We start from the raw sequence: 20,070 nt of genomic DNA, 5'->3' as shown, positions 1-20,070 counted from the left end.
AATGTTAGAAATATGTTCAAGTCTGTCTTTTAGCTGAGTTTCAGGGTTAATTAAATCTAAATTGTGAAAGATTATGATTAAAATATTCATACTTAACACTTCATATTAAGACAGTTTGTGTTTTCAAGAGCTGTTGGAAACATGTAGATGTATTGTAATCAGTTGAACCTCCAATTTTGCATATGTTTTAAAAATCTTTATCTTGTAAGATGGTGCCCGTGAGAGTACACCATAATATTTTGGACAGTATTTGTATTCAACATAGATGCAACTCTGAAGAAACAATTACTTGCAAGTTCCCCAGTGTTTTAGGTTTTATGCAACTTAGTACATTATTTTGAGACCAACTATTGAGTTTATAGGAATCCATAGACCAACCATACTTCTTGTGCTTTATGGTCATTTAACACTGATGTATTTTAATAGCCTTTCACATATCCTTTGATATTTTTCTCTTCTCCTTTTTCATATTAGGTCATATGAGAGTTCTAGCTCAAAAGCTATGACATAGGACATTCTTATATCTATGATTAAAATTTTCATTACAAAATGAAATTCAGATGAATTCTTATCTCTATCACAGTCTCCTCCTGTGTGAAAGATTTGTACCTTTTATACAGGAAATGTTTGTCATACTCTGCTTTCTTGGAACTCAATTTTCTCATACATGCCTTCTCACTTGAACTGAGTGATTGCCATCATATTATTATTGATTAATCGAGAACTACATTTATCAAATACATTAAAAACCAGTTGTCTGTGTTCTAGTAAGTAGTTGCACAGAAAAAAAAGTTTTGGTTGTGGGATCTTGTCAGTTGTTCAAAATGAATGAATAGGTTCATCTGAATAGGTGAAATAACTGGAAATGGTAATTTTGATTAGTTTCCTGATAACTGATATGATTGAAATTTCTATTAATTGAGTGTTGGAATAATTAACAAACAGAAATAATTGGAAATAGTAATTTTGAGTTTCACTTGCTAATCAGTATAGGAGTATGAGAAAAAAATCAACAAACACAAGTAGGTCAGTAACTTTGTAGTTCATCAGGAGACTAGTTAAAATGTTTTTGTAGAAGTGTTTATTTAAAGACTATTTTCATGCTATGTTAACTTTATAAATTCTGTTGTAATTTGTTTTGTTAAATGTTATTTCTTTATACATTTTTGAGAAAAAAACAAATACCTGCTCAAATTTTATCATTATTCTTACAACATGAAAATTGAGATTTAAGATTGTTATTAGAAATAGTAGCTAATTGACAGTTTAGTTGTATATTAATCTTGATTTTATTGTGATTTCCATTAGGATAAAGTTTATGACAGCTGCCAAAATTACTTTAGTTCTGAATGGCATATTTCAAATTAATTGTTTCTGTTAAAATGTTTGAAGTTATTTTTATCAGAATTATATAACCTATTTTCATACCTCTAGTGTCATAATAAATTATAAATTTAAATTTACCACATAATATGAAGAAAGTAGTACATGTATGTGTAATATTTCAACTTTTACAGCTTGGATGTTATGAACCTGTTAAGACTGCTTTGTCAGAATACATTTTGAAACAATTATATGGATGAAGCAGAAAAATCTTGGTTAACAAATATGTTCATTTCTATATCTCTGTGGATTGTTATATGTTTTAATTTACAGCTACTGAATATCTGGAAAAGTAAACTGTAGCATCTCCAACTCTTTTAACATGTTAATAATTGTAGAGAAAAATTCTCCCACATTTTTATCATGGAAAGACTGAGTAGTAAAGATCAGAAATGTATGGAAACTGATGCTGGAGATATTACAAACCTGAATGCGACAGTTCTGTCTAGTGATAATCAAAGTATTCTGGCTTTAGGTAGGTTGTTTAATTGAAAAGCACTCTTGAGATATGCTCTAGAATTTATTCTTTGATTGTATATATTGAAGTAACTTAGTAGTTTTATTACAGTTAGTTTTCCTGGAGATATCTCTCCTTTTTCACTGATATTTCCTGAATTTTCAGTATTAATCCTATCCATCCCTGAATATCTTATTTTTTAAAATTTCTCTGATAATTAATCCAAAATTGCATACAAAATAAAATTATAAATGTTATGATATGGTTTTAAGTTTATTTGTCTTGATAAAATAACTCATAAAATTCCAAATTACTAATTGTAAGTTTTGATTTGGCCTCCATCAAATTTGTAATGTTTAATTATATTTTCTGTATTCACTGATACAATTTGTCAGTAAAACACAAAGCTACAAACCTGTAAACTATGATCTATTTACATTTTTATAATATCTACCTCTACCTTGTATTATGAAACCTGTAAACTTTGTTGCTTCTTTTTAGTTATTAACACAAATGGTTCAAAAACTGTATTTTTCATGTTCATTGCAAAAAAGTGCAAAATTTTCTTTTTTTTTTTCATTGATTTGTAATAAAGCTTCCTTCCTCCTTTATGTGAAAAGTTTTAAAAATTCACTGCTACATTTTGGGCATATTAAGGCTTTCCTTGAAATTATGGAAGTTTTTAATAGTTTTATATAAGATGGGAAAAGTGTGTTGACTTCTCTGCATTATTATTTTTTTGTTAAAGTAATTGTTTTTGTAGTTTATGTTTTGTGTACAAGAACTCATTCTGTTGTAACTTTGTACAAAGTGGATCAGGTGAAGGTCCAGATCATGATGGAGTGTATTCCTTTTAAACACCATTTCATAAATTTGTAAAAGAAGGGAGAGATAAGTTTTATTTATAAAATAAACTACCATTTTTTTACATTTGTATAGTATCTACCTCTGACCTTATATTTAAAAAGATTTATAACTCATAAAAGTCACAGTATTTAAAACAAATGCTTTATACACTGGATAATGATGGAGTGTACTGAAATAGAAATTTCATTTCTTTGATCAGTTTATGATTTGCAGTAAGATAGCAATTGCATTTAAATATGTTATTTCACTGAATGGTTCTTTTTTAACATAAATATGAAGGGTAAATAATTAGGTAAAAAAGTATCTGATGCTGGTAAACTAAAAAGAAATAATTTTGTTATTTCAAGTTATATTGACTCTAATGCATATGGAGGCAATATATTTTGGTTTAATTTTCATGTACGTGTTAAAATGACGTGATTGCTAATTTGCTATGTGTTTGAGGGTCAGTGTTTTTATTGGGAATCCAAACTAAAGCACTTCTAATCTCCAATAGTGAAAAGGTGGAGATGAAAAGTTTCTGGTCATTTAATGTTATGAAACTATAATATGTTCTCTTTTGCACTTTGGGTCTATTAGATGTATACCTTTGGAAAAACAAAAATAAGATTTTATAATTTTTTTTCATACATTATTAAACAATATTACTTTAGCATGTGTTTTTGTTTCTCAAATTTCAATAGCTAAGTCAAAATGGTTTGTTTGCTGTTGAGCCTAAGTCTACAGAATGGACTAATTGTGCTCTGACAACTGTGGGCATCAAGACAGTGATTTAATGATATTTACTAGAGTAATGGCCATTTATCTTTTGACTATCATATATTTTATTAAAATTAACATTGAGTGACAGGCAATAACATAAGCTACAACTTTATTTTTTAATATTTAAAAGTAAGTTTGATATATTGGGATTATAGTCTTAAGGTGCAGAAAAGTCTTAATAAATAAACAAATCAAAGAATGACTTTAATATTGTTTTAACATTTTATGTGCTTGTGGTCTGAAAACAACAATCAATTTTGTTACATCCTGTACTTGGGAAATGGGAAGGTAAAATCTTTGTAAAATAATAAGTTACTATATTTTAAAAACTGATGTTCTTTCCATAAAAGTAATAAAATATAGTTTCAATATACAATATTCTTATAGGTTTTTTGGGTTATAGAAATATATATAACAGAGCAACATAATCTGATTTATTGTGATTTCAAAGAACAAGCTTAAGTGAATCGTGTTAATAAGTGAATAGTGTTCTGTTAAGCACTTCTTATCAATCACATTAAAGTGCTATTACAGCTAAAACATTTGTTTATGACACAATATTTTCCAGTTTATGATGATTTTCATCCAAATTGCAGTTCATTAACATTGACAAGGTTTTGACATCTTAACAAATCATGTCTAATATTCATTGAAATTATACACAAAACTTTTCTATCAAACTAAGAAATGTTATCTAAAACATAGATTACAGGGAAGATAACTGAAGATGAAACTTCATTCTTTCAAGATTAAGCCTTCTTTAACTATGAAGAAGTCCCAGGAATTTGTGGAGGAGTCTGGAAAATATATTTTGGTTTACTTGACAGAAGATAACTGGTTGGTATCTAGTCATGTTTTTATAATTCATGTACATTACAAGTTGTATGCGAGGTGTCATATCACTATTTTAAGATGCAAGTTTAATTAAAGGACTGCAAATAATCATGAGATAACAGTGAAATCACTTGTTTCACGTAAGAAGAGTTTGTGAACAATATTTAATTTATTAGTGTTAATTAGTCTTCGTGCAGAGATATACAATGGGTTTCAGGCACTATCTACCTCAAGAAATGAAACCCCAGATTTTAGCATTGCAAGTCAGTAAACATATCGCTAAGCAGTGGTGCAGTGTTAAATAAAGAAGTTGGGGAACATGTTTTAAAAGTGTTAGTATTATTTATATTTATCACATTTCTTATATATTAAAACACAAATTTCAGGAATATTAGCTATAATGGGATGGTTTTTGAACACCCAATTAAAGGGTTCTGATCTAATGTAATATGGTGCCCAATGTTCAGAAATTCTCTATATGCAGCAATTGAGTTTGAAAATGACAATCTGAAACATTTTCCAAGGAGTTCTGTTTCCTTTTCTTCAAAGCCTCGGTTTTTATCTCCTGACCACTTATTGAATTCTAAGGTACTTAGCTCAGAAATTATGTTTGGAATGAAATTAGAAATGCCTGACCTTGATCCAGTTGGTTCATGAAAAGAATCTGTGAAACACTGTTGTCTAATATTTTTTATAATACTAGTTATAGGTTACTATGATTCAAACAACCTTGTTGCTATCTGCCAGTTATTGATATAAACTTCATTTCCTTAATGGTATTTCAAGAATTTTGACTTTACATTGTTTGTTAAAATAGTATGGTGCAGCAAATTAACTTGTCTGCATAAACTGTAGTAATATTTTCTGTGCATGGTTTTGGAAAGAAGAGGTAGTTTTAATACATTATATAAACACTGGTCAAATTTTGATTGATCTTTATCAATGTTACTACTAATTGACTTGAAATGGTAACACTAAGACATTTAACATTTCTAATCAGCTGAAACAGTTATGAATGAACTTACAACTCATCTAGTTTCAACATGTGTCATTTTTTTCATTTCTTCATTCCGTTTTTATACTACTGGAAACTAAATTTGCTACTGTTGTAAGTATGGTAAAATAGAGAAGACAATGTTCAAATGCTCTTGCACACTTTGACATCTATAATGCTAAACCACAATCAATCAGGGAGGATAACTAACAAGTTTATTGAATCAGATCACACTTTCTATAGAGAAATGTTGAAACTATTTTCTCCCATTTCTATACAATACTTTATAGAATCACTATATTACATATAATATACTATTGTCTTCAAAGCTGGGAAAATAACTATCAGTAACATCAAAGTAGAGTGTTACTTAACAGTAATGTGATCAGTGGAAATTCATTGTTTGATTTTTACAAGGTTTCTACTTGAGCTGCTGAGAGTAAAATAAACATAGGAAATATGTGTCAAAAGATTAGAAGTGGAATATCTTGGGAGATTTACTGTGGAGTTTCATGATCCATGATGAAAAAAGTCCTGAGTGTTCTCTTAAGTTTCCAAGTCAGTTGCTTATAACATGATAACTACAGCAAATATGTATGAAAAGTATAAACTCTGTCCATAAGTTATTTGGAATTATAACTAACAGAACTACACAATTTTATTTTCCAGTCATTTTTTACTATATTTTAATAAATACAACTTGAATGAAAGGGTTAATGAATCATTCTTCTAAAGGTGGACAAAATTTCATTAAGTTAGAAATTTCTAAGGTCTCAGTTGTTCGAAATTGTGAGGGTTGCAAGGGAATGGCATTCTGCTTAAACAGAAATGTAGTAGAAAGCTGTTCCCACACTATTACATCACTGCTGTTAACTTATGAAGAGAATGGTTTTTAATTTAAAGGTGGGGGACATTTAAATTTGGGGGTAATATTTAAATTAAAGTAACATTTTTTTCATTCAGTAAACTTGAATATTACTTAATCTAATAAATTATGGCATAAGCTAAACAAAGGTATCATAATTAATAATTTGAAACATTGATAAATCACATAAACTAGGACTTAATTTAGAAAAATAATATATTAGTGGATTGCAATCTTTCTGGCTACACTGTATAGGCCTATTTGACTAGCCTGTTGCTTTAGGCCTTGCATTTTACTTGCAGCAGTGGTTCTTGAAATCAATTGCAAAACCAAAGTTTATTTATAACTTGTATAAGAAAGGTTTATAGACACAAGTGAAATAACACAAAATCACACTAAGGATGAAATTGTATTGCACATCAAGGCAGTAAACTAAACCTGATTACTTTGTTGCTTTAAATTAATACTACAATCTCTATTAGTCAGTTGGTCAGCTGAAAGCTTACAAACATATGGCATCAAAGTTTGGGATTCAATTCTTCACAGTGGATGCAGTAAAATCAGTGAATACATTTTATATTAATTTTACAGGAGACAAAAATCAAAGGAATGAAATGCCTGGTAAACGTGGCTAGAAAGACACAGTACATATCCCTGTCTTGTGTTAAATAATGACTTTAGTGAATAACTTTTTGTAAACTGGCTGACCTTGTTCTAAAGATGCTCCTACTAAAATCAGGAGACATTATGCAGTTTTTCCAATGAGATTATAAACCTTAAATAACATGGTGGCCAATATTCCCCTAGAAACTTTGTGTCAGCCCTTCTAAAAGTTGGAATAGGGTAACTGTCAAGACTGAAAATACATATCAGTTTACTTTTCAGTAATATTTTAAACTGTTAAAGTAAAACACAAGCTTACCTGTTTAATGTAATGGATAAGAAAACAAAACACAGAACCATAACAATAGTATACAACTTAAGGTAAATATTATTCCTTCCTTATCACAAAAGTGTTATATCAAAGATAAAAGCACAAAGCTTAAACTTAAAATGAAATTATATTTGTAATTAATATTTCTTTTGTATAAATATGGGAAAATATCTATTTTTGTTGTTATTCTTCCTGTTAACTTCCTATAGCACATTTGAAATTAAGTTGAACAAGGCCTAAAAAATATTCTGTCATTACTTCTGTACACAAAGATATTTCAGGATATATTTGTTTAGAAAGAAACTTCTGTTACCTTGAATAAGACTTGTTGAGTTCCATGTTCATGAAAAGTATATTAAATAAATGATTGGTCTGTGTATGACAGATACTGCAATAGTGCCATCCAGAGGATCACAGAACAATTTGTTCTGGAAACAATTTCTGAGATACCCATACAATAACTGGAGAAGAAGAACCAATTTGTCACAGATTTAGTGACAGCTAAGTTTATCATAACTGCTAAATCAGAAGTCAAGTATTTGTATTTCTTCATTTGTATATTTCCAGCAGTAATATTTGTTTTCAACACAGGAAATAAGGCAAAGACATCTTTTACAAGCTAAAAGAACTTCAACATGCAGAACTGATGCTGTAACTTGCTTTGTGGAACCTACAAACAAATGATGAAAACCACTTGCATATTGTTGGTAAGTATAAGTTTAGAAAATAATATCAGCAGAACATGAGAGAAGGATTTTGTTATTTTGAATCCACTGTTGTTGTGTAATGCACCACAAGTCAACATTTATCAAAATTAAGGTTGCATGTCCTGCAGCTGTAATCAGAACATTAAAATCGTAGATGAATTGTGTTTTTTTTGAAATAAAACAGCAGTGGAATTTATATATTACCACTGCTCAGAAATCACTATGATCACACTGTCGTGTACAAAAGCAATAAAAGTTTCAAAGCTCAAACATTTTCCATGTTGCGTATAAAAGAATATTTGGTAATGTTTTCAGATCTAGTGGCATAGCAATATGTCTTGAAGGATAAAAACCAAGCCTTAGTACTTGTGGTGGCTGCAGCTATAGTGTAGCTTCTTGCTTAATGTAAAATAGAAGCTATTTCTTTTTATTTCAAATAGACATGATTTTTATTAAAAAAAACATGAGGGCTATCAGCACGAGCTCTTCCCAGTTCAGTGCTAAAAGACAAGAGAGAAGGGAACTAGTCATCACCCCCACTCCCACCAACTCTTGAGTTATTCTTTTTTGTAACATCATATAGAATAAATGATTTTTAAAATCATACACACTAAATAATATAAAAGGAAATTAAATATTTAATAATACATCAAGGAAATTACTAATATAATTTATATTTATTCTTATGATAAATTTCCGAACCCTAATTGTATCAAATGTTTTAAATCGGATGACTTTATTTCAATATTCTTATTCCAATAAAACCACACTGCAAGACAAAACTTTTTACTGTCTTTTTAATTATGATATTTTTCTTGTCTTTAATATATTATATTTTGCATTTCAACTTCTGTTTATTGAACTCATTCAGTTAAAACACCAAAAATGAACAGTACCCGAATAAGGATCAAACATGAGGATTTGGAAGGTACGTGTAGTGTGTTTTTACAAATTTTGATGGTTAATAATTATCACAACAAATAGTTCTTAAAAGAACTAATTATCAAAATTTTGAATCACAGAACAGTAAAATTGGTTTTAATGTGTTTGTCAAGTTGCAATAAATTTATAAAAATATAATATGTTAGAATAATTTAAGTTCAATATGAAACTACTTTCTTAATGGGTGACATACAGAAATTGAAAACACAAACCTGTGTTTTTTTTATTAACAGTGCTATTTCATGACATGAGTAAAAGTGTAATGCAATCCACATCACATTAAAATATCTGCAAGGCCTAAAGTTTAAAAACAAAACTGTAACAAGGATTTCTCTGGAGCCCAGGTTATTAATTGAGAAAAATAAATTTTGTCTTTGTGATGAAATGCCTTTTGAAGTAAATAACATCACATTTTGTTATTGAACTAATGTTAACAGGTGATGTTATTTACTTCCAGCAGTGAGAAAAATAAATTTTGTCTTTGCTGATAGACAATGCTACAAACGTTTTGAAGTAAATAACATCACATTTTGTTATTGAACTAATGTTAACAGGTTTAATGTTGTTACTTTTAGATGGACTGTTTTATTTCAAAATTAAGCTTTCTTTGTATTAAATAATGTATTTGGACTGTCTCTGCTTTTTTTAGCATTTTCAAATTAATGCACAAGCTTTCAGGTAAATCACTTAAATTTTCTATAAGTGCAAGACATTTGATAAACAACAGGATACAAGTTAACAATTCAAATCACAAGTTGCATAGCAACAACAAAAACAAAACATGTCTAATACATCAAAAGAAATGTTACAAGGTGAAGAAACATCGCAAGCAATATAATAAATTGTGGTTTGTTATGCTAAAAAATAAAAGCAACAACAACAATAAGGTAAGATAGATAAGAAAATAAAAATAAAATTAGGTTATTAAAATAACATTTTTACAGTTAATGCATGAATTGATACAAGTGGTTATAAGGGTAGGTTTAATTGTTACTACTGTAATGCTAGAAGTGTAAAAAATAGAAATGATGACAAAAGTAACAGGAATGGACAATTTTGATGTAATTAGAATAACTTGCACATAGATGTGGTGATGACAGAAATTTCTTTAAAATGCAGGTTTGAAGGTTGTTGATAAAGTGCAAAAGAGGAGTGGCTTTATTTGCCCTTTTAGTTGTGGGGGCATTGTAATATGACGGTCAATCTCACTAGTTGTTCGTAAAAGAGTAGCCCAAGAGTTGATGGTGGTGATTAGTCTTACACTGCTAAATTAGGGATGGGTAGCACAAACATACCAAGTGAGATGTGAGAATATGCACCTGAGTATTATTACTTATTCACATACGTGCATCTCTGTTTGTAAGGGAAATTAGGGTAAAAACATGTAGAAAAGAATATCTGACCTCACAATCTGCAAAAGGTAAGGGCTTAGAAACCTGAAATTTTGCACGCATACTAAGTAGCCCTTAAAGATGTGCACCTGAGTATTATTATTGATACACATGCAAGCATATTGTTATAATGACGCTAGCTAACTTAAAAACAAATTGAAAAGGTGTGACTGCCATAGTTTGAAAGAGAAATAAACTAAGCACCTGAATATTCCTCTGATACTGAAGGTGTAAACTGAGTATTACTTATCCACATGTGTGTGCATCTTCTAAATGAAGTCAGCTAGCGAAAACCACCATAAAGAAGAAATGGTTCCTGATACTACAAATAAAAATCACAAGGAGAGAAAGAAACTCGTGTGCACATGCACCTCTGTTTATGTTTTACTGTTATAGCTTCACGACAAAAGAATCTATGAACTTGAAATTTTGCATCCTTATTAAGTGAACCCTAAGGGTTTGCATCAGTATATTATTACTTGCCTTCTTGAGTGTTCATATCCTTTTGTGTTAAAAACTATATACCAAAGAAATATGACCATCATATCTCTAAGAGAAAAGAATCTAGAAACTTGAAAGTTTGCACTAATGCTAAGTAAACCCCGAGGGTCTGCATCTGAGTATTGTCATTTATCAACAAGAATTCGCACGTGCATGTGCATGACTTTCTAATGAGGAAAGCTCGTGAAAATGTACTTACAAAAGAAGTGATATTTTATATTAGAAATTATAGATATAAATCACAGACAAATAGATATGTGCCCATCTTTTGAACAGTAAAATCTAGCAAAAACAAAGAAGCACAAAGGAATGAAATAGTTCCGTACACGACAACTTCTTATATGTGAAAAAACCAATCCATTTTGATAACAATGCATTCCAACATAATATTTATATTACACTGCTTAGCAATAATTTCATAATCTAATATTGTTGTTAAGAGTTTCTGAAAGTATCAAATAAAATGTATAAACAAAAAAAAAAAATAACTTGTTGATATGTAAAACTGGCTGGTATGTGTAGAGAAAGCTCCATGTTGAGGAGTGAACAATGTTTCGATCTTCTTCATCTTTGTGAACCTGATGATGACTAAAGAAGGTCGAAACATTGTTCATTCCTATACAAAGAGCTTTCTTTACCCATACCAGCCATTTTTACATGTATATTTTTTCTACAAGTGGGTTTTCTCATCATCATGGAAAATTCTTGATTTCTAAACCAGAGTCTCTGTTAATTGAATAAATTCGTTTTTAGTTTTTAAAATTAAAATTGGAAGACAAATAAATATGTTGTTTTTTGAATTTTGCACAAAGCTACTCAAAGGCAATCTGTGATAGCTGACCCAAATTTTCCAGTTTATGATTAGAATGGAGCTAATTATAACTGCTCAATGCCAACTCTTTTACCAACAAATAATGAGAGTGACCACACATTATAATGCAGGCTGGTGTTCATTTTTGTACATGCTCAAGTAGGTGAGAAAATTGGTACATGCACTCACAGGTGTTGATCACACAGGTGCTTATTTCTGCACTGTATTACTTCTCTAAGCTTATCCTGGGTAGAGTAATCAATGTTCATCTGCACTGTAACTGTATGTTATATTGTGGGTTCAGCAAACAATGTTTATCTGTTTTACCTCTGTATGATATAGCTTGGGTACAATAATAAAGGTTCATCTGTACTAACTCTGTATGTTATATCCTGGGTATGGTAATCAATGTTATTTTGTTCTGCATCTATATGTTATATACTGAGTTATATAATCAATGTTCATATACACACCTGTATGCCACATCCTTGGTACAGTAATTAATATTTATGTGTTTTCCCTCAATATATTATATCCTCGGTACAAAAATCAATGTTTATCTGTACTACCTCTTTATGTTATATCTCGGGTAACACAATCAATAATCATCTGTTTTACCCCTGTGTTTTATTTCATGGGTCAATAATCAAATTTATCTGTTTTAAACTCTGTATTTTAAATCCAGGGTACAATATTCTGTGTTTATCTGCTTTACCTGTATGTCATATCCAGGGTACAGTAATCAATGTTTATCTGCTTTACCTCTGTATGTTATATCATTTGTACAAGAATCAATGCTTAACTGTTCTAACTATCTATGTTATATCCTGGGTGCATGAATGAATATTCATCTGTTTTACCTCTGAAAATTATATCTTGAATACAATAATCAATGTTTTCTGTTTTAGATTAGTATTTTATATCCTTGGTACAGTTATCAATGTTTATCTGCTTTACTCCTGTATGTTATATCCAGGGAACACCAATCAATGTTAAAATGTTCTAACTCTGTTTGTTACATTGTGGGTAAAGGAATAAATGTTTTTCTGTTTTAACTCTGTATGTTATATTGTGAGAATAGTAATCAATGTTCATCTGCACTACTTCTGTATCTTATATCCTGGCTACAGCTATCAACATTCATGTTTTACCAGTGTATGTTATATCCAGGATACAGAATTCAATTTGCATTTGTTCTACCTCTGTATGCTATATCCTGGGTAGAGAAATTAATGTTCATCTGTTTTACTTCTCTATGTTTTATCCTTGATTCAGTAATCATTGTTCATCTGTTTCACCAATGTATGCCATATCTCGGGTATGGAAATAAATGTTTATCTGTTTTAAACCTCTTTGTGTTATATTCTGGGTAGAGTAATCAATGCTCATCTTTTCTACCTCTCTATGTTATATCCTGATTACAGTAATCAATGTTCATCTGTACTACCTATGTGTTGTTATATTTTGGTTACAATACTCACTGTTCACCTGTTCTACCTTACTATGTTATTTCCTGGGTAAAATAATCAATGATCATCTGTACTCCTTCAGTATGTTATATCCTGGGTACAGTTATCAGTGTTCATCAATGTTACCTTTCTATGTTATATCCTGGATACAATAATTAGTGTTCTTTGTACTACCTCTATGTTATATTTTGGGTAGAGTAATCAATGATCATCTGTAATCCTTCTGTATGTTATATCCTTGTTACAGTTATCAATGTTTTTCTATTTTACCTCTGTATGTTATACCCTCGGTATGTTATATTCTGTGTGTTCATATGTTCTACCTCTGTTTGTTATATCCTGAGTAAAATGATCAATGTTGATATTTACTACCTCTCTAAGTTATATCCTGGGTACAGTAATCCATGCTTATCTCTACTACTTCTCCATGTAATATCCTGGGTACAATAATCAATGCTCATCATTTTTACTTGTGTATTTTATATCCTGGGTTGAATAATCAAAGTTTATCTGTTTTAACTCTGTATTTTATATCCTCGGTATAGTAATCAATGTTCATCTGTACAACCTCTGTATGTTATATAGTGGGTAAAATAACACTGCACAACAAAGTTTTTGCTTCTTGAGCACTGTTGGGTGTTCCTTATAGATGTTTGGTGGCTGATCACGAAAATCACATCCAAATTTGCGCATCACATGCCGTTTCATCAAAATCTTCAGTTTTATCAGGATACTGCTACAATGGAAAAACGATATCAGGGCAACTGGAATCCATCAATGCTTGCTGACTACTATTGGACACTGCAACATGATGCACTGGACATTGAATACAAACGAAAATCAGGAGCAAAACACTTTCAATTATATTGAACTTAATGGCATATTAGAAACACAAACGCAATTAAATACGTTATTGCCGGTAAACAGTTAACCGTCTACTTCTCAGAGTTCCTACGTGATGAAGCAAAACCAAAACTATATTTGTGCATACCCACCAGGTACCTGTCACAATCAGCAAAACTTTTCAGGAAGCAAAACTTTTCAAAAAAATTGTTGTGTTGTGCAATCAGAGCTCATCTGTTTCACCTCTGTATGTTATATCCTCAGTAAAGTAACCACTGTTCATGTTTTACATATGTATGTTAAATCAGTAATCAATGTTAATCGGTTCTACCTCTGTATGTTATATCTTGGATACAATAATCAATCTTTATCTGTACTCCTTCTGTGTGTTACATCCTGGTTACAGTTATCAATGTTCATCTGCTTTAACCTATATGTTATAATGTGGGTAGAGTAATCAATGTTCATCTGCACTGCATGTGTATGTTATATTCTAGGTACATTTATTATTGTTCATCTCCTCTACCTCTGTATGTCATATCATGGGTACATTAACCATTTTCATCTCATCTTCTTTTGTATATTATATCATTGGTGCAGTAATCAATGATTAACTGATTTATCTTTGTATTTTGTATCCTTTGTACAGTAATCAATGTTTATCTGCATTACCCTATTATATTATATCCTGGGTACAGTAATCAATGTTTATTTGGGTCACCTCTGTAAGTTATATCTCATGAACAGAAATCAGTATTAATTTGTTTTTTTTATATATATATTTTACCCTGGGAACAATAACCAATGATTATCTATTTGAGCTCTGTAATTTATGTTCTGGGTAAATGATCAATGTTTATCTGCCTTACTCTTGTATGTTATATCCTGGGTACAGTTATCAAAGTTTGTCTGTTTATGCTATGTATGTTAAATCCTTATAAAGTTACAAATGCTCATTTGTTTTACCCCTGCATTATATCCTGGATACAGCAATTAATGTTCATCTCTTCTATCTCTATGTTATGTCCAGGGTACAGTAATCAATGATCATCTGAATTACTTCTCTATGTTATAACCTGTTTACAATAGCGAATGTTTATTTGTTTGACCTCTGTATGTTTTATCCTGGGTAAAATATTCAGTATTTATCTGCTTTACCCTGTATGTTATATCCAGGGTACCATAATCAACGTTCATCTGTTCTTCCTCTGTATATTATATCCTGGGTAGAGAAATTAATATATATCAGTTTTAACTATGTATTTTTATAGTGGGTGCTGTAATCAGTGTTCATCTGTTCATCCTCTGTATCTTATATCCTGGGTATAATTATCCATTTTCATCTGTACTCACTGTATATATTATATCCTCAGTAGAGTTATCAATGCTCATCTGTTTTACCTCTGTATGTTATGTCCTTGGTACAGTTATAAATGTTCATCTGTTTTACCTGTGCATTTTATATCTGGGTATAGTAATCAATATTCATCCATTTTACCTCTGGGTACAATAATGAATGTTTATCTGTTTTAGATCTGTATTTTATATCCCCGCTACAATGATCATTGTTTATCTCTTTTACCCCAGCATTTTATATCCTGGGTACAGCAATCAATTTTCAAATGTTCTACCTCTCCTTTTTATATCGTGTGTAGAGGAATAAATGTTTATCTATTTTAACTCTGTATGTTATATCATGAGTACAGTGATCAATGTTCATCTGTATTTTATATCCTTACTGCTACAGTTATCAGTGCTCATCTGTTTCACCACTGAATGTTTTATCCTCATACTGTAATCCAGTTCTTATATGTTTTACCTCTGGATGTTATATCCTGAGTGCAACAAGCAATGCCTATCTTTACTATCTCTGAATGTTATATCCTACAATAATCAATGTTCAATTATTTTAGCTCTGTATTTTATATCATGGGTACAATAATCATAGTTTATCTGTTTCAACTCTGTCTTTTATATCCTGGGCACAGTAATCAATGTTCATCTGTACTACCTCTCTATGTTATATCATTGGTACAATAATCAATATTCATCTGTTCTACTTCTGTATGTTGTATCCTAGGTAGAGGAATCAATGTTTATCTGTTTTATCTCTGTATGTTATATCTTGGGTACAATAAACAATGTTCATCTATTTTACCTCTTGATATTATATCCCTGGCACGATATTCAATGTTTATCTGGGTAGAGTGATCAAAATTCATCAGTACCACCTCTGTATGATACATTCTGGGTACAATAACCATTGTTCATCTGTTCTACTTTTCTTAGTATATCCTGGGAACAGTAATAAAAGATCTGTACTTCCTCTATATATTATATTCTAGGTATAGTTATCATTGTTCATCTCATCTACCTCTGTATATTATATCCTAAGTTGAGGAATCAATATTTATCTGTTTTACCTCTGGATGTTATATTCTTGGAACAGTATTCAATGATTATCTGTTTTATCTCTGTATTTTGTATCCTGTGTGCAATAATCAATGTTTATCTGCATTACCCTAGTATATTATATCCAATGACAGCAATCATTTTTCATCTCTTTCACGTCTGTATATCATATCCTGGGTACAGTAATCAAAGTCCATCTGTCCTACCTTTATTTTTTATATCCTGAGTACAATAATCAATGTTCATGTGCACTACCTCTGCCATTTATATCCTCAATGCAATTATCAATGTTTATCTGTTTTGCCTCTCTGTGTTCTATCTTGAGTAATATAATCAATTTTCATCACTTCAATCTGTGCATGTTATATCCTGGGTAGAGGAATCAATGTATATCTCTTTTAACTCTGTAGGTTTATAATGGGTGCAGTCATCAATGTTCATCTGTACTACCTTACTGTGGTATATACTGGGTAAAATAATCAATTTTCATCTGTACACCCTCTGTATCTTATATCCTAGGTACGGTTATTAATGTTCATATGTTTTACCTCTGTATGTTATATAATGGGTATAGAAATCAATGATAATCAATTTCACCTCCGTATGATATATCCTGGGTATAGAAATCAATGTTCAACTGCTCTACCTGTGTATGTTATATCCTGGGTACAATTATCGATGTTCATCTGTATTCCCTCGAGTTTCTTATATCTTTGGTACAGTTATCAATGTTCATCTGTTTTACCTCTGTACATTATATCCTGGATACAATAATCAATGTTTATCTGTACTACCTCTTTATGTTATATCATGGGTACAATAATCAATGTTCATGTGTTTCTAACTGTTTATTATATCCTGGGTACAGTAATCAATGATTATCTGTTTTCGCTCTGTATGTTATGTCCTGGGTGCAATAATAAACGTTTATTCTCTATCATAGGAATTAATTACAGTTTTATAGTCTGTGATTAATCTCCATAAAAGGAAATGTTTTCTCCATTGATTGGTTCTTGATGATACGATTTTAAACGTACAGTTACTTGTGTACTTTATACTTATGTGGTTGTGTTTTATCTTCTTTATTTTTCCTGTTTTGTGTTCTTAGTGTTTTAAACATGACCCCAGTAAAATTTATATCAGAAAATTTCTGGATATTAAAAAACAAAAAATTGAATGTAGAAGAATATACTTTTCATTTCTTTATATAAACGTTACTTGAAAGACAATAGGTGTAATAGGCATTTATATCCCAAAAATATTTTGTTTGTTGTTGAATACAAAGTTACATTATAAGCTCTTAACTGGTAGAAGGAGCATTGGCAAATTTTGGTAAGGGGCAGATGGGACCCAGCACCACTCCCTATGGTCTTAATGGGAACCCATTGATGATTTTATTCTATGTAAAACTAAATAGGATGTAGGGACCACAAAAATTATTAGCCCCTGGGACCACAGAAATTTTAACCTGCCACAGAGAGGGAGCAGTTTGTTTGTTTGGATTGAATTTCACACAAACTGTATATGAGATAGCTGTGGTAGCAGTCGCTAATTTAGCAGTGAAAAAGTAGAAGGAAAGCAGCTAGTTATCACCATCCACCAACAGGTCTTGAGCTAATATTTTATCAAGGAATAGTGGGATGTACCGTGACTTATAACGTCCCTATGGCTGAGTACATGTGGTGTAATGGTGATTCAAATTCGGAACTCTCAGATGTAGAGTCAAGCTCCCTAATCATTTGGACATGTTTGATTGGAATTTGGTATAAAATTTCAAAGAGCCTGCAATTTGCCCTCCATGGGTATTGAAACCCAGGTTCTAGTGTTGTAAAATTGCAGATATCCCATTGTACTACATGGCGGCCAAGGAACAGAAGACAACGTAAATACAATAGTAGCAACTATCATGAAAACAATTAATAATGTTACTTTAAAAGTAGACTAAAATATTCAAATTATTTTGTTATTATCCTTCCAACAGTTTAAAATTTAGTTTTCAACCACCTCAGTGAATACCTTACAACCCTGAATAATGATATTATGATACTGTTGTGAAGAGACAAAAGGAAAGATATATAGGATTATTAAGTATTTTATAAAATGAATTAATTTATATTGTTATTTCATCATTCATAAGTTATCGTTGGAGGTAAATGTTTGCTTTTATTTTCTAAAAAAATAAGTAAACTTAACTTGTAGACATTAATAGAGGATTGGCTATTTTTGTTCTCTTTCTTTTAGATCAAAGACATACTGAGCTCTCTGTAGTGTCCACTGTTGGGAATTGAACACCAGATATTCGTAACTTTCCGCTGTTCCACCAGGGAACACAGGGGACTAACTAGTATATTTGTGTGGTACATGATTTCTTGCTTTTATTGAGTATATATTGCACCATATTTGAAGGTTATGTTAACTGGCGTATTAGCCACAAATATCAAATGTTTTATAAACGTCACTGTACTGAAAACTATTTCTACGTGTTATAAATTTTAATAAAGTAATAGTTTGTCTCAGAATCTTTAAGAAGACTTGATAAACAAAATGATTGATTTCAATATACAATTAACCTATTACTGTGAACAGTATACCTAATGGAATTGGTGCTTAAAGACTGGGCTGGTTTTGAACAATGTTTTAAAATGTGAACAACTATCCTATATGTTAACAAACGTGAACAATACTTGTACCTTAAGGCTGCAAATACCACATTAAAATGCAACTATTCAAAATATCCAAACAACATTGCACAGTACTAATAGAGCTAGCTGTAAAATAAAGGCACAAATAAATTCACTGTTGCAATGTTCGTGTACTCACGGTATCCATCTTATACGCCTTTTGGTTGGTCATCGATAAGTTTACAGATTGAAAAGGCTTAAACCTAGGGTTTTACTTTCTGCGATGAAGAAAACGCAAATAGCAGCAATAAATCGTTTTGTGCTTTAAAAACAATATCCATCTTGTGCTATTTCGTCCTTCAAATGTTCGTTTTACCATCTGTAGGGCAATGTGCAAAGACTGCATGAAGTTTTCGGTTCTGGTAATTTAGAAATTTTTTTTTTCTGAAATTCTTACTTTACCACCAGAAGTATCCATCTCCTGGAAGTTATGTAAATTTGTGATTACAGAAATGTTATCGTATGACATAAAATTTGTTTCTCTGATACGCAAAAATTGTAAAAAAAATACCCATAGAAACCGCAAAATTGAAAGTTTATTTTTTTTTCACGTAAACCCCATGAACGATCCATCCACAGAAGGTAAGGTAGCAGAAGAAAACACAAAAACGGCCATAAAAACCGCAAAACGCAAAATTCAAATCTAAAAATTGTATCTACTTCTGCATGGAGCTAATGAACCATCATATGAATTGTGTTAAAGATCCATCCACACCTTGCGAAGTTGTTTCGTGGGCAGAAAATACTATTATATATATGCAAAAACCTAAACCCTCAACCTTAAAATCATTTTCTTATGGAAACGTAATGTCATAATATTTCTAATCGACGGGGAAATTTTACACTGATCTCAGGAAAAAATAATTCATATAAATTTCGTGCTTTAAAAAGAGCAACTGTAAAAATTAGTTTTTTACTTGTTTTCAAAACTATACAATGTATCCGCACACTGCTCATCCCAGATAATCGAACCCTGGATTTTATCTCTAAATATATAGACAGACTACAATGGAACTAACTGCGTTATTTTTGAAGGCTGTCTCAACTAAATTGATGTTTAAAGGCACAGAAGATATAAACACCTAACTTTATTTTTATGTTGATAAAATATCAAATTACAACTTGTTGTTTGACTTTTTATATTTTAAAGAAGATTTAAAGTTCATGTTTATTTCATTATTGAAAGATTTAAGTCGTGGAAAGTGTTACACACTATT

General features: G+C 30.7%; 2 long non-coding RNA genes across 2 annotated transcripts; one reads left to right on the top strand and one right to left on the bottom strand.

Annotated features, from left to right (window-relative positions):
- Positions 1 to 18,985, top strand: LOC143235561 (uncharacterized). Its single transcript, XR_013019289.1, has 4 exons — positions 1 to 1,858; positions 4,175 to 4,306; positions 7,688 to 7,803; positions 18,414 to 18,985. It is a non-coding gene; the product is annotated as an uncharacterized LOC143235561 (long non-coding RNA).
- On the bottom strand, positions 3,998 to 19,260 carry LOC143235560 (uncharacterized). The gene is made up of 2 exons (XR_013019288.1): positions 18,993 to 19,260; positions 3,998 to 4,266 (listed from the first exon to the last, which is right to left on the bottom strand). It is a non-coding gene; the product is annotated as an uncharacterized LOC143235560 (long non-coding RNA).
- Positions 19,261 to 20,070: the final 810 nt, after the last annotated feature.

The sequence above is a fragment of the Tachypleus tridentatus genome, chromosome 12 (genome assembly GCF_004210375.1).
Source record: "Tachypleus tridentatus isolate NWPU-2018 chromosome 12, ASM421037v1, whole genome shotgun sequence".
NCBI lineage: Eukaryota > Metazoa > Arthropoda > Merostomata > Xiphosura > Limulidae > Tachypleus > Tachypleus tridentatus.
Note: the sequence above shows the minus strand (reverse complement) of the source record. Positions and strands in the feature narration are given on the sequence as shown.